Source organism: Limulus polyphemus, unplaced genomic scaffold, assembly GCF_000517525.1.
Source record: "Limulus polyphemus unplaced genomic scaffold, Limulus_polyphemus-2.1.2 Scaffold9590, whole genome shotgun sequence".
NCBI lineage: Eukaryota > Metazoa > Arthropoda > Merostomata > Xiphosura > Limulidae > Limulus > Limulus polyphemus.
This window is the reverse complement of record NW_013675200.1, coordinates 1-15115: the sequence shown is the minus strand read 5'-3', so window position 1 is coordinate 15115 and position 15115 is coordinate 1. Positions and strand designations below refer to the sequence as shown.

Genomic DNA, 15115 nt, shown 5'->3' with positions numbered 1-15115 from the left:
GGTTTTACTATAGTTAAAATGTTAGTTACAGCCTTGTTTATGTTGATGATATCTAAGGCTAATGGTTTTACATGTAAAATGTGAGTTACAGCCTGTTTATGTTGATGATATCAAGGCTCATGGTTTTACATGTAAAATGTGAGTTACAGCCTGTTTATGTTGATGATATCAAAGTTAATGGTTTTACATGTAAAATGTGAGTTACAGCCTGTTTATGTTGATGATATCAAGGCTAATGGTTTTACATGTAAAATGTGAGTTACAGCCTGTTTATGTTGATGATATCAAAGTTAATGGTTTTACATGTAAAATGTGAGTTACAGCCTGTTTATGTTGATGATATCAAAGTTAATGGTTTTACATGTAAAATGTGAGTTACAGCCTGTTTATGTTGATGATATCAAGGCTAATGGTTTTACATGTAAAATGTGAGTTACAGCCTGTTTATGTTGATGATATCAAGGCTAATGGTTTTACATGTAAAATGTGAGTTACAGCCTGTTTATGTTGATGATATCAGAGTTAATGGTTTTACATGTAAAATGCGAGTTACAGCCTGTTTATGTTGATGATATCAAAGCTAATAGTAATAGCAGAGAGGTTGAATTTATTTAGGTTTTTGTTAGTAGAAGGAGACGACTTACTTGTGATTTGTTTATCTTCAGATAAAATTAATGAGAAACTACACTGAGATATATAATTCAACTTTTAATGAGGATATTATTATGGGAGATTTTAATTTTATGCTCATAGATTGAGAAATAAGAGTCAAATCAAGAGGGAGACAGGTTTTTATAAAACTGTTCAGGATAGTTTTCTTCAATAGTTGGTTAAGGAACCTGCTAGGAATAATGCTATTGTAAATCTATTGTTAACTTCTAATAAAGAAATGGTTAAAAGGGTAGAGGTTGGGGAACATCTGGGTGCAAGTGATCATTGTTCAATTAGATTTGAAGTTTTGCTGCATATGAAGATAAGAGATAATCTGATGTTGGTTTCAAATTTCAAAAAAGCCAATTTTGAGGAGGTGAAACAAGAATTATTTATTGTGAATTGGTCAACTGAATTAGTTGGAGATACTGAACAAATGTGGAAAATTTTAGAAATACATTTTTAAATATTCAAGATAAGCATGCTCCTTATAGACAAAAAAGGGTGGCTGTAAGTAAAAACCAGGTTGGTTTACATAAAATATAAAATTATAGAAAACCATTATAAATGTGAGAAGTAAAAACCAGGTTGGTTTACATAAAATATAAAATTATAGAAAACCATTATAAATGTGAGAAGTAAAAACCAGGTTGGTTTACATAAAATATAAAATTATAGAAAACCATTATAAATGTGAGAAGTAAAAACCTGGTTGGTTTACATAAAATTATAGAAAACCATTATAAATGTGAGAAATAAAAACCAGGTTGGTTTACATAAAATATAAAATTATAGAAAACCATTATAAATGTGAGAAATAAAAACCAGGTTGGTTTACATAAAATATTAAATTATAGAAAACCATTATAAATGTGAGAAGTTTAACTGTAATGATGGTATATTTGGAGGACAAGAAAGTTGGTCAAATGGAAAAATTAAGGAATCAAAAAAGTATATGAAAAAATAGTAAGGGAAACAAGTTTGGATGAAAGTAGAGTCTTTTAGGGATGATACATGAAATCTGATATCTGCTGATTATGGTATGGCTGGTTATTAAGTCATGCCTTTTTCTTTAGTTTTACTAATGAAGATTTAAACAATATTCCTCATCTTGAACAGTTACTAGATGGAAACAAGATTGGATAAAATAATAACATTAATTCTGAACTTGTTAAGAAACAATTGGGAAGTTTATAGACTGATAAATCTCCTAAGCCATATAATATTTACCAAAGAGATTTGAAGGATGTTAAGGATTGGATATGTGAAATACTACTTTTTTGTTTAAGTTTTTGAATACTGGGCAAGTCCCAGAAGATTGGAAGTTGATGAATGTTGTTCTTCTTTTTAAGAGAGGTGATAAAATGAGTCCTAGTAATTATAGACCTGTTAGTCTTGCATCAGTGGTGGGAATAGTTTTTGAAAGTCTGGTAAAATATGTTTTGCAAAGTCAGTTAACAAATATTAAAATTTTGTTAGACAGTCTGCATGATTTCACTTGGGGAGAATATTTCCTTACTTATTTTATGACATTCTTTGAAGATATAATTGCTTATGTAGATGAAGGTGTAGGTGTGAATTTGGTGTATCTGTGTTTTCAGTAAGTATTTGACAAGGTGCTACATAAATGGCTTATTAAAAAAGTTATCTTTGTAGGTGTGGAGGATATATTAGATCATTGGATAGAAAACTGGCCAGATGGAAGAAAGCAGAGGGTTGTTATAAATAAGAGTTTAAGATATAAGTACAAGTGGGGTACTTCAGTGTTTAGTGTTAGGACCCTTGCTTTTTTGTGATTTATATCAATGGTATATTTTAATTTGTTGATGACATTAAGGTTTCGGGTGTTGGTGGCTGTTAAGAGGATGATACTGCTTTAAAAAATGGATTTGGATAATTTGGTGCATTGGATGAATAAAGCATATGACTTAATTATAATAAAAGCAAGCTGATGAAAGTGGGGTTTCACAATTTGAATGATGAATGTAATTTTGATGGATATAACTTTAACAATGTTGTGAAAGAGAAAGATCGTAGTGTTCTGGTTCATCAGTCTCTTAAGTCAATCAAGTAGTGTGCTGTTGTTAGTGGCATGGCAAATAGGATTTTAGGTTGTATTATAGAAATATTTAATACTGGTGTAAAGAGGTTATAATGTCACTGTATAAGTAATTGATTAGGCCACATTTGGAGTACTGTGTTCAGTCTTGGGCTCTTTACCTTATTTTCTTAATGGAAAACAAGTTCAGAGATCTTAACCTAACCTCATATGACTATGTTTTCATCCTATGCATCAACCAGTACATCAATACAATCAATTCCTTTAACACTCTTAACCACCTCAATCAGATCCCCTCTAATTTTTATTTTCTTAATGGAAAACAAGTTCAGAAATCTTAACCTATCCTCTAACACTAATGTAAATTTTGGCATGGTAGGAGTTATCTTTGGTTAAAACAGGTTTATTTTTCTAACAGGGTGATTAACCTTTGCAATGGGTTGCCTTCAGATGTGATAGATGCAGTTAATTTAAGGGATAATAACTCGCATATCTACACATGATATTTGCTTGGCTTAAGCTAACTCCCACCTAAAAATTTGATTTAATTTATTGATAGGATGGCCTAGATGGGCCAAACGGTCCCTTGTTGTCTTTTTAATGTTATGTTATTGAATAATAGGTTCTTGCTAAAAATAATCACAAACAGAAAGTGTCATCAAGTTAAAACAAGAAAGTTAATTCTTGACAAGACTTTACTATTAATGAACTGTATTCTAAATAGAATCTGTCCTGTGGGGCAACTTATACACTATTTGATCACTGGTGAACTTAAATAAATACCTAACTAAATTATTGGCAAAAGACAAATGGTGACCAGACAAACAAAAGAGAACTTAAAGAGGTTTTGACAGTTAAAACATCAAAAATATATACAAACCTGTAACTGGCAATAAAAAGTGAGAACTTTAAAGAAGTGAAAGCTACAGAATCAGTAGGTGAACATTTAGTGAAAGTATAGTAATGATGTAGTAAAATATGCATAAAGTTTAGAACATCTATGGAAACTCTGAGTGAAATTCTATATAAACTCTGATATAATTCTTTAAAATATGACTTCAAATCCAACTGGAATCTGCATAACATCTGCTCTCTCACTGTTTTAAATGGCAATATATAAATTCTTGAACTTCTGACACAAGAGAAGTGATATGTGCCTGTTAGATCATTTGACCAACAGGCAGCCAGGATAATGTGAAAGTCCACCTTTTGTTAGATCATTTGACCAACAGGCAACCAAGATAATATGGAAGTCCACCTTTTGTTAGCTCATTTGACCAACAGGCAGCCAAGATAATGTGAAAGTCCACCTTTTGTTAGATCATTTGACCAACAGGCAGCCAAGATAATGTGGAAGTCCACCTTTTGTTAGATCATTTGACCAACAGGCAACCAAGATAATGTGGAAGTCCACCTTTTGTTAGATCATTTGACCAACAGGCAACCAACATAATGTGGAAGTCCATCTTCAACTATTTCCCAATTTGCTGACTCTTTCATTTTTTGTTATAAAACCCATTAACAAAGAGTACAAACACAGTAAAATACATAAAATATCTAATTATTGTTGTTTCTTTAATGATTTCTATTAGATAATACCTGTTCTGCTCACTCATAGGGATATTGTTACAATAGGTCAGTAAGTAGATGGTATTGATAGGTTACAGCATTTACTATGTTGTATAAAAATAACTAGTCACCATAGTTAAATAAGATGTTAAGTTTGAGTGTTGGATTAACACAGTTCTACTTAATTTTTAAAGATGAACCAGTTGATGGAAAGATATTCTGATTTATTCTGTTGATTTATTCATAGATCCAGTAAGAAGCAACAGTTCAGTATCAGTGCAAGTATTCACTTTGTATTTTGTGCTTTAAAGAAAATTGTAAAGGTTGTTTTAAACTTTTCATCGTATATTTAGTCTTGTTATTTTCTCAACTTGAAACTCAGTCATTTAGCTAAATTTGGATTTACTTTCTAATTCTCCTGATTATACCTGAGAATAATTTTATTTAATCCTCAAAAACTGCTATGTTTTTTAAGCAATAAATAATTTAGTAAATACAAAATATTCATGCTTGCAACAGGCTATTCAGAAACACTATCCACCTTCCCACAGAACAGAAAGCCACTGCTGAAAAGTTTTTGCACATGTGGCAAGCCTTTGAAACTCCCACTCTTACATGTATACTTTACCAGTTTTGATGCAGTAAGCATTTGATCAATATAAAGTCAACCTGTCCATCATCCATAGTTGTTTAAACTAATGAATCTGTTAAAAAGATTGTCTTGGAATGAATGTGAATTTGAGATATTTGTTGAAGACATGGTAATCTTTTTGAAGTATGTAGGTTTTAATTTTTGTTTTTCTGTAGCCTAATTGCAAGATTATAAAGGTGATGAAATCATGGAAGTATTAAAGGTTGAAGATGCTTTGTTGCATATCAAATCAATGAAAAGTGAAGAAGAAACCTTTACATTCACTAGTAAGTGTATATCATTATAATTTACATTTTTGTCTTCTTCAAAACACAAATAGTTTGAAAATTACAGGTTTTATTTAAGTACTGTACCTACATTTTCTGTCATTGATTGGGAATTTCTTATTTTATACAGTGATTTGATTTCCTGTCTCAGAGATGTATACTATTAATATTAGGTAGGATTCTCTTGCTTATTTTAGTCTTTGATATAAGAAACGTGAAACCAGTGACTGTTATAATTATATTATATACCTCCACCTGCTGTGCAGCTAAATCTAAAATTTTTAGATGCCAAGCAGTTGATATAATAACTGTCTTATAGGATTAACCAACTAGCTACTGGTGTTAAACAACTTTATATCAACTCAAAGTACAACAGTTAGGCTACTTGTTTGACTGTAATGTTTTTGTGGAATTATCTTATTGGTAACAAATGAATAACTATATAAAAAATAATAATGAATTATATATATATAAATATAATGTAAACATAAACATTATCTAGGCAGATAATTTAATATTTACATGAAAAACTACATTACAGACAGCAAGACCAAACCTGTGGTGAAATAAAACATATCTATGGTGTAAGATAAGCCTTAAAAATGATACACTAAAACTATGGCACATATTCCATATTATAGCCTGTGCCCTGGTGACTTTGTTTTGTTGTTCGGCATTTTTATTTAAGGCTTGTTTTATGTTATAAGTATAATTTAAAGGTATATATATAAAGGTGTAAGAATGTGAAAATAAGCTATGTGAATTTGTGCATTTGATTATTGAGAAATTTCACTTTTTGTGTAAGTAAAACAAACTATAATTGGAAAAAGCATTCCTAAAGATATTTTAGATTGGAATTAAATGCTTTGAGTTTCAATCATGAGCAATGAAAAAATGTTTGAAGAAAGCACTGAAAATCTTGTGCTAATTTCAAACCTTACACTGGTGTTAAAAACATTTTTTTAACCCCTAATCTAAAGAAAATCTCAGCACTTTGCTGGTAATTGATGATTTACTGGTAGATATCACTGTACTTTTATTTCACAAAAGATATTATACAAGAAGGCTGTTAAGCTAAATAAATTATATGAACTTTGAATATGGTTTAGAAAGTATAAGTTATATTAGAGACAAAGATATGTTATTTTTACTTCTAGCAATGGGAGAAGCTGGTTTTTTAGAAGAAAGATCTTCACATACCACTTTGAAGTTTGGTGTAACAAAAGAGGAGCAAGAAGAGAACTGTGATAGAACAATGGAGAAAACTGAGGTAATATGTAGAATAAAAACTTTTTACAGTTTTAAAATTTATGATTACTTAGCTGTAATGGTGTCATTTTCAGCTTCATTTGCTTATAGAGTCTAATCAGTGATGGAATGTTTGTAGTTACAATCTGAAGAAACTCACTAAAACTTCACTAAATTGTTCTTATTATACTGTTAATGTTAATAGCCTACAGATGTTACATAATGTGAATGTGACTACTTAGCTGTAATGGTGTAATTTTCAACATCATTTGTCTAGAGTCTAATCAGTGGTGGAATGTTTGTATTTTGGATATCCTCATTAACCACAGCATACAAGATGCCACTCTGAATATCCTCAGTGACCAGAGTGTACAAGATGCCACTTTTGATGTCCTCAGTGACCAGAGTGTACAAGATGCCTTTTTGGGTATCCTCAGTGACCAGAGTGTACAAGATGCCACTTTGGATATCCTCAGTGACCAGAGTGTACAAGATGCCTTTTTGGGTATCCTCAGTGACCAGAGTGTACAAGATGCCACTTTGGATATCCTCAGTGACTACAGTGTACAAGATGCCACTTTGGATATCCTCAGTGACCAGAGTGTACAAGATGCCTTTTTGGGTATCCTCAGTGACCACAGTGTACAAGATGCCACTTTGGATATCCTCAGTGACCACAGTGTACAAGATGCCTTTTTGGGTATCCTCAGTGACCACAGTGTACAAGATGCCACTTTGGATATCCTCAGTGACCACAGTGTACAAGATGCCACTTTGGGTATCCTCAGTGATATAATTTTGGATAAAATAAGAGAAGCTCAGTACTTTTCAATTCTAGTTCATTAAACTAAAGATCTATGGATAAAAGTAAAGACTTATCAATAAAACTAAAGATCTATCAATGGAACTAAAGATCTATCAATGAAACCAAAGACATATCAATGAAACTAAAGACCTATCCATGAAACTAAAGACCTATCTATGAAACTAAAGACCTATCCATGAAACTAAAGACCTACCTGTAGAACTTAAAACAATGTCGGGAACACAATGGGCTTACCAGGTGCATGGTGTAAGTACAATTGTAGCAAGGTCTGATTGTTTTATTGAATGTTAGAAACACAATAGGCTTACTAGGTGCATACTGTAAGTTCAATTGTAGCAAGGTTTGATTGTTTTATTAAATGTTAGAAACACAATAGGCTTACTAGGTGCATACTGTAAGTTCAATTGTAGCAAGGTTTGATTGTTTTATTAAATTTCTGCAGGATGTTAACATAAGTGACAGCAGTGGAGACTGTGCATTAAATGCCTGATCCATTTTGGTGCAACTTGACCACAAATTTATTTACTGTGAGCTGTTTTTGAATGACATCTTATGTGAAGCATCAGATATGCTTCAAAGTTCCAAGTTAGATTACTTCAAAGCAGCAGATGTCATTGAGAGAGTTGCAAACCTACAGATGTGATGAGAAAGTTGAACATTATTTTCCACATTTTTGTGACATTGCTACCAGAGATGACCTGAAATGTTGCCATCGACATCAGTTACAGAGCTTCACGCCCTCAAACATGGATGACTTTGTAGTTCTAACCACATTTGGGAAGCGGGTCGCCATATGAGATTAATTTGATATGAAATGAGCTATCTTGTTTACAACCACTGATAATTTTCTTGTAGAACTATACAAATGATTTAGTGGGGAAAATCTCCAAATGTTCTGCTCCCTGTCAGCAATTGACCCCAAATCTGAAAAATTCCTTGGTTTTGAGACTATAAAACCTCTTGCAGTCCAATGATGCAAGCTAAGAGAATGAATGAGCATTCAGGTATGACATTTGGAGCAGGCAAGGAGTTTGCAGAACATCTCAAATCCCTAGTTATGGCTTTTACTGAACATTGCAAGGTTATAAAGACAGCAGTAACTCTCCCAGTTAGCACAGTCAGTTGTGAAAAGAACTTTAGCAGGTTAAAACTGATCCAAAATAACCTTAGAACCAATATGGCAGATAAGAGACTGCAAAGTCTAACAGTAATTAGTGTGCACAGAGAACGTGCACGTTTCATTGATGTTACAGTTTACTTATTGTATTATTAATATTAGTAGTCCACAGATGTTACACTGTTCTTATTATATCATTAATGTTATCAGTCCACAGATGTTACACTATTCTTATTGTAACATTAGTGTTATCAGTCTATAGATGTTACACCGTTCTTAACCCTAGAATGCCAGCATGGGGTCACTATGACCCCATACCACACTTAATGCTGGCATTCTAATGTTATATCCAGTGTTGGGCATGTTACTATAAATAAGTAACGATGCTACTTTGGCCATTAACTGCTAAAAATAGTTGTGTCATTAACCAAAACATTACTTATTTTAAAATGTAACAAGTAATGACTCGTTACTAATTTTTGTATAGATACCTGGTACCTGTATTCTGTATATAAACTATCAGTGTGTGTACATGTCGTATATTATATTATTTATAAGTATACAGATCTGAACTCAAGATGAAAAACTGTAATATACATTGAGAGGTTTTAGAATAGCAATTAAAGTAACTACTTTTATTTTTCCTTTATAATATTCAAAGTAATAGCAATGTATGACTTACACAATACAAGAAAAAGGAATAAACTAACTAATAAGTAGCCTATCAATAATCTAACAGTTTACTTTATGTAATAATTACAGTGTTAAAATGATTATTTTGAGAAGCCAACATCACTGTTATATTTCAAGAAAACAGATCTTTTGAAGCTTGGATCAGACATTTCTCCCCCTTTTGTCCTTTTCAATGTTAGTTTTATATTATCATGTTTTAAGTTAGTAATCTTTGGATACTATATATGTATTTATCTACTTTACTGATGCTACTAGTTGTTAGATTTATATTATCATATTTTAAGTTAGTAATCTTTGGATACTATATATGTATTTATCTTCTTTACTGATGCCACTAGTTGTTAGATTTATATGATCATGTTTTAAGTTAGTAATCTTTGGATACTATATATGTATTTATTTACTTTACTGATGCCACTAGTTGTTAGATTTATATTATCATGTTTTAAGTTAGTAATCTTTGGATACTATATGTATTTATCTACTTTACTGATGCCACTAGTTGTTATTTTTATTTACCTTTTTTTAGGACATATTTGACAGAGTGAAAACAGAACACCCTGATAATCTACCACAAGATGAGGTTATTTCAAAGTTCAGTGACAACAATGATGATGATCTGGATAGTTCAAAACATAGTGTTATGAATGTGAAAACAGAAACTGAATTTCAAGATTTACAACAAATTGAATCTAGGCTGGAAAGTACATGTAGTAAGTACAAACATCTCTTATATATTTTGAATTCATTGATATGGGCTGAAAAGATTTGGTTGAATTCTTGGTAATATTTTAAAACTAAAAGAATCACATGAGACAGGATTAATTTTAGGTGTATAGATCCATGTTTAATGTGTTTGTGATACCTCTACTAGGGAATTATCTAGTGGAAAGTGTTAAAGTGGTAAGATTACAATAAGATAGAACAGTCTATAGTTGGATAGAACAGTCTATAAAATAAAACTTTCTAACTGACCAGTATTTCTACCTTTCTGTTTATGTTTAATTTTTGTGAGAAATGGTTGGAACCCTTTTTTATTGATTAATGTTTCAACATGTGCAGAGAATGTGATGGATTTTCATTAGTGTGATTTTCTAAATACTTATCAGCTTCTGGGATTTAGGTGATCCCATCTTCCCCAGTCTCATGCTGGAGAAAGTATTCATCCAGATTTTAGACTTGCAAAACTTCTCTTGGTTATGTTTTATTATCAAAGCTATTTCATTCCAACCAGATCTTTAGATTGTGTGAAATTATGAAAATTGCATCATGATTACTTTTTACCTTTAATAAATTGATATAAAATTTTGTACTGATTATATTAAAACATTAAAATGAATTATGATGGATTTATTATTAACAGATTTGTTGCATCATACATTTTGATTTCAGATATAAAGCCTGATGTAAATGTCAGTCAATTTCCTGGTTATCAAATTTTAAGACAAGAAGATTCCTTTACAGAAGTCATCCAGTCCCCAAAACCCAACAGTGATGTCTGTGGGAAAAGAAATTCAAATGAAAATAATCTAAAACAATCTAATATACTGTATATTGGTGACAAATCATACAGTTGTTTTATCTGTGGACAAGAGTTTGGAACAGTGGATAACCTAAAACAACATAAGAGGATGCACACTGTAGAGAAACGTTACAGTTGTACAGTTTGTGGAAAACACTTTGGAACAAACAGTAACTTAAAAATGCATCAAAGAATACACACTGGAGGAAAACCTTACAGTTGTAAAGTTTGTGGAAAACACTTTCAAAAAAATAATATATTAAAACTACATCAGAGAACACACACTAGGAAGAAACATTACACTTGTGAAGTTTGTGAAAAACAATGTAGAACAAAGAGTGAATTAGAAATACATCAAAGAATTCACACTGGTGAGAAACCTTATAGCTGTGCAGTTTGTGGTAAACAGTTTGGAACAAACAGTAACTTAAAAATACATGATAGAATACACACTGGAGAGAAACCTTACAGATGTTCAATTTGTGGAAAACAATGTAGAACAAATAGTGAATTAAAATCACATCAAAGAACACACACTGGGGGAGAAACCTTACAGTTGTGCAGTTTGTGGCAAAAAATGTGTAACAAATAGTGAATTGAAAATTCATCAGAGAATACATACTGGGGAGAAACCTTACAGTTGTACAGTTTGTGGAAAACACTTTGGAACAAATAGTAACTTAAAAATACATCAGAGAATACACACAGGGGAGAAACTTTACAGTTGTTTAACTTGTGGAAAACATTTTGGAACAAATAGTTCCTTAAAAAAACATCAGAGTATACACACTGGGGAGAAACCTTACACTTGTAAAGTGTGTGGAAAACACTTTGGAATAAATAATGAATTTAAACTTCATCAGAGAATACATACTGGTGAGAAACCTTACAGTTGTACAGTTTGTGGAAAAAAATTTCGAACAAATAGTTCTTTAAAAAAACATCAAAGAATACACACTGGGGAGAAACCTTACATTTGTACAGTATGTGGAAAACAATGTAGAACAAATAGTGACTTAAATAGACATGTAATGATACACACCGGGGAGAAACCTTACAGTTGTGCAGTTTGTGGAAAACATTTTGGAACAAATAGTAACTTAAAAATACATCAGAGAATACACACTGGGGAAAAACCTTATAGTTGTGCAGTTTGTAGAAAAGAATTTGGAACAAATACTAGATTAAAAATACATCAAAGAACACATACTGGAGAGAAACCTTACAGTTGTGCAGTTTGTGGGAAAAAATTTGGAAATAGCTCCAATTTAAGTAAACATGAAATAATACACACTGGGGAGAAACCTTACAGCTGTGCCATATGTGGCCAACTATTTAAAACAAAGAGTGAATTAAAAATACATGATAGAATACACACTGGGGAGAAGCCTTACAGTTGTACAATTTGTGGTAAAGAGTGCAGAAAAAATAATGAATTGAAAATACATCAAAGAACACACACTGGGGAGAAACCTTACAGTTGTACATTTTGTGGAAAACAGTATGTAACAAATAGTGAATTAAAAATACACAAAAGAATACACACTGGAGAGAAACCTTACAATTGTACAGTTTGTGGAACAAAATTTCGAAGTAACTGTTACTTAAAAATACATCAGAGAATACATGTTGTAGAGAAACCTTACACTTGTGCAGTTTGTGGAAAACAGTGTTGGACAAACAATGAATTAAAAATACATCAGAGAATACATACTGGAGAGAAACCTTACCCTTGTGCAGTTTGTGGAAAACAATTTGGAAGTAAATGTAACTTAAAAAAACATCAGAGAACACATACAGGAGAGAAACCGTACAGTTGTGAAGTTTGTGGAAAACAATTTGGAAGTAACTCTCACTTAAAAATACATCAACGAATCCACACTGGAGAGAAACCATACAGTTGCAAAGTTTGTAGAAAACAATTTGGAAGTAACTCCTACTTAAAAATACATCAAAGAATACACACTGGAGAGAAACCTTATAGTTGTGCTGTTTGTAGAAAACAATTTTGGATAAATAGTGAACTAAAATTACATGAAAAAATACACAATTGGGAGAAACATTACAGTTGTATAGTTTGTGGAAAACTATTTGTAACAAACTGTTCCTTTGAAAAACATCACAGAATACACGCTAAGGAGAAGACTTTCAGTTGTGCAATTTGTGGAAAACAATTTAGAAGGAACTCTAACTTGAAAAGACACGAACTAACACACTTTGAGGAGAAAACTTTCAGTTGTGAAGTTTGTGGAAAACAATTTCGAAGTAACTCTAATTTAAAAGTACATCAAAGAACACACACTGGTGAGAAACCTTACAGTTGTGTTGTTTGTGGAAAACAATTTCGAAGTAGCTCTAACTTAAAAATACATGAGAGAAGACACACAGGGGAAAAATGTTACTGTTGTGTGGTATGTGAGAAACTCTTTGTAACAAATAGTGACTTATGTAAACATCTAAGAATACATGATAGGTAGAAACTGAATAAGGAACATCTTACTGCTACTTAAAGAATACATGCTAGGTAGAAACTGAATAAGGAACATCTTACTGCTACTTAAAGAATACATGCTAGGTAGAAACTGAATAAGGAACATCTTGCTGCTACTTAAAGAATACATGCTTGGTAGAAACTGAATAAGGAACATCTTACTGCTACTTAAAGAATACATGCTAGGTAGAAACTGAATAAGGAACATCTTACTGCTACTTAAAGAATACATGCTAAGTAGAAACTGAATAAGGAACATCTTACTGCTACTTAAAATACTTTTATAACTCCAATTCCTAAATGTTCAAAGTTTGTTAAGGTGAGACTAAGTTCAAGTTTACTGTAAAGTCGTTGATGACAATTCACAAAACATATCAGTAAGGAGTAACAGTCATAGATCTTGTTTTTTAGAAACTTTGGTTACATTCACAACTGTTAACCAGTAGCTTTACCTTCCACATAGGAGGTATATTATTTTTTCTGCAGTAGAAAGTATATAATTCAGAAAAAAAATGCTTTGTGCAATATAGAAAAATTGCATCAGAGTAGTACTCTTCCATTTAATGTCATGAATTTTTATTAAGTTGAATGAAGCTCAGCTTAATATTTAAAATGGAGGTCTTAAGTACTGTTTTGCTCCACAAACTATTCCACCCTGGATAAATGTGAAGTGTGCTTAGGGGATATTCTAAAACAAGAAAGTAGTTACATTTGTTAATTCATGATACTATACAATAGTTCTACCATATGAGCTGCTTAAGTCTGAACAAAAATCTTTAAAATATATTAAAACTAATAACTGATATTATCTACAGAAAAAGAAATATTGTTTATTGGATGGTGAAGAGTACAATAAAACTGTTTTTGAAACTTTACAATACTCTAATGTGTATGAGGTCCTCACTTATAATGTGTAAGGTATAAGTAAAACTAAATATGAAAACAGTTTAACCAGTCTTGGCAGCAGCATGTGATCAATGGAGGAGAGGGGTTAATGAAGTAGATTTTGGGACAGGTAAGTAAAGTAAGTTGTAAATGCTATTATTACCTGACATTGTACATTATTATGATGTTTAATTTTATTTTAGTTTTTTATTGATATTCTTCTTAGAATTTTATATCGATTTGGAATCTGAAATCGTTAAGGGTAAGACAATATCTAAACTGGACCCATGTTGCTAGCTCTGAGCTAAACTCAATGTTGAAATCTTTTAAACACACAAGTATTTATGTAGAATACTGAAAGCTTTAGTAGGTCAGACGTGTGAAACATTTCTGAACAGTTCGTAGCGAATTTCAAAACGTGAATGAAAACATTGTTTCCTTTGATGTCGTTTGTTTGCCTACATCTCCATTAAATTAGCATCAGATTGGCACCAATTTATCGTTATGTACGTCTTTAAGGTTTTCAGAGCTATACGAAGTCGGTTAAAATTTTCGAAGTTACAATTTTCTTATACTTGTGTTACAAACAACTCCACGTGATCTTAGGTTTTGCTATGAAACATGAAAATGCTGTTTTAATGACTTTTTAAAAACAGTAAAGTATAAGCGAAGATACATTGATAACATTTTTATGTTGGTTTAAGAAATTTAAGAGACGGTAACTGCCTGTTAAAAGAAAAGGAAACGACGTGCATTGTCTATACTGAGGCCTTAGAAACTGAAACGTCGTCTCCTTTTCTTTCAACAAGCAATTGCGGTAACGTTGTTAAACCAACTTTGTCTAAAGTTTCACTGAAAAAACTTTTGTGATGTTGATAAAAACGACAGTTTGCCATTATTTGCGCATGTAAATACTCAAAATTGTTACATCAATTTTACAGTATAGTAGGAGAAAGATAATTTCTGTAACATGAAATAAAAGTGTTGTTAGTGTTTTTCGTAAACCAACAGATAACAATAGGTATTTAGATTTTCCTTCGCATTATTGTAAATGATATTGTTACGTCTCCGTTTGTTAATTGATTTTTCCGTAACTTCGTTCCGACGAAACTTTAACGACACAAGTCTTTACTTAA

The 15115-nt window shown here is 31.6% G+C and overlaps 1 pseudogene; it reads left to right on the top strand.

Moving 5' to 3' along the window:
- LOC106475993 overlaps window positions 1-13936 on the top strand; it is a 19484-nt pseudogene extending 5548 nt beyond the window's left edge.
- The last annotated feature ends 1179 nt before the right edge of the window (window positions 13937-15115 follow it).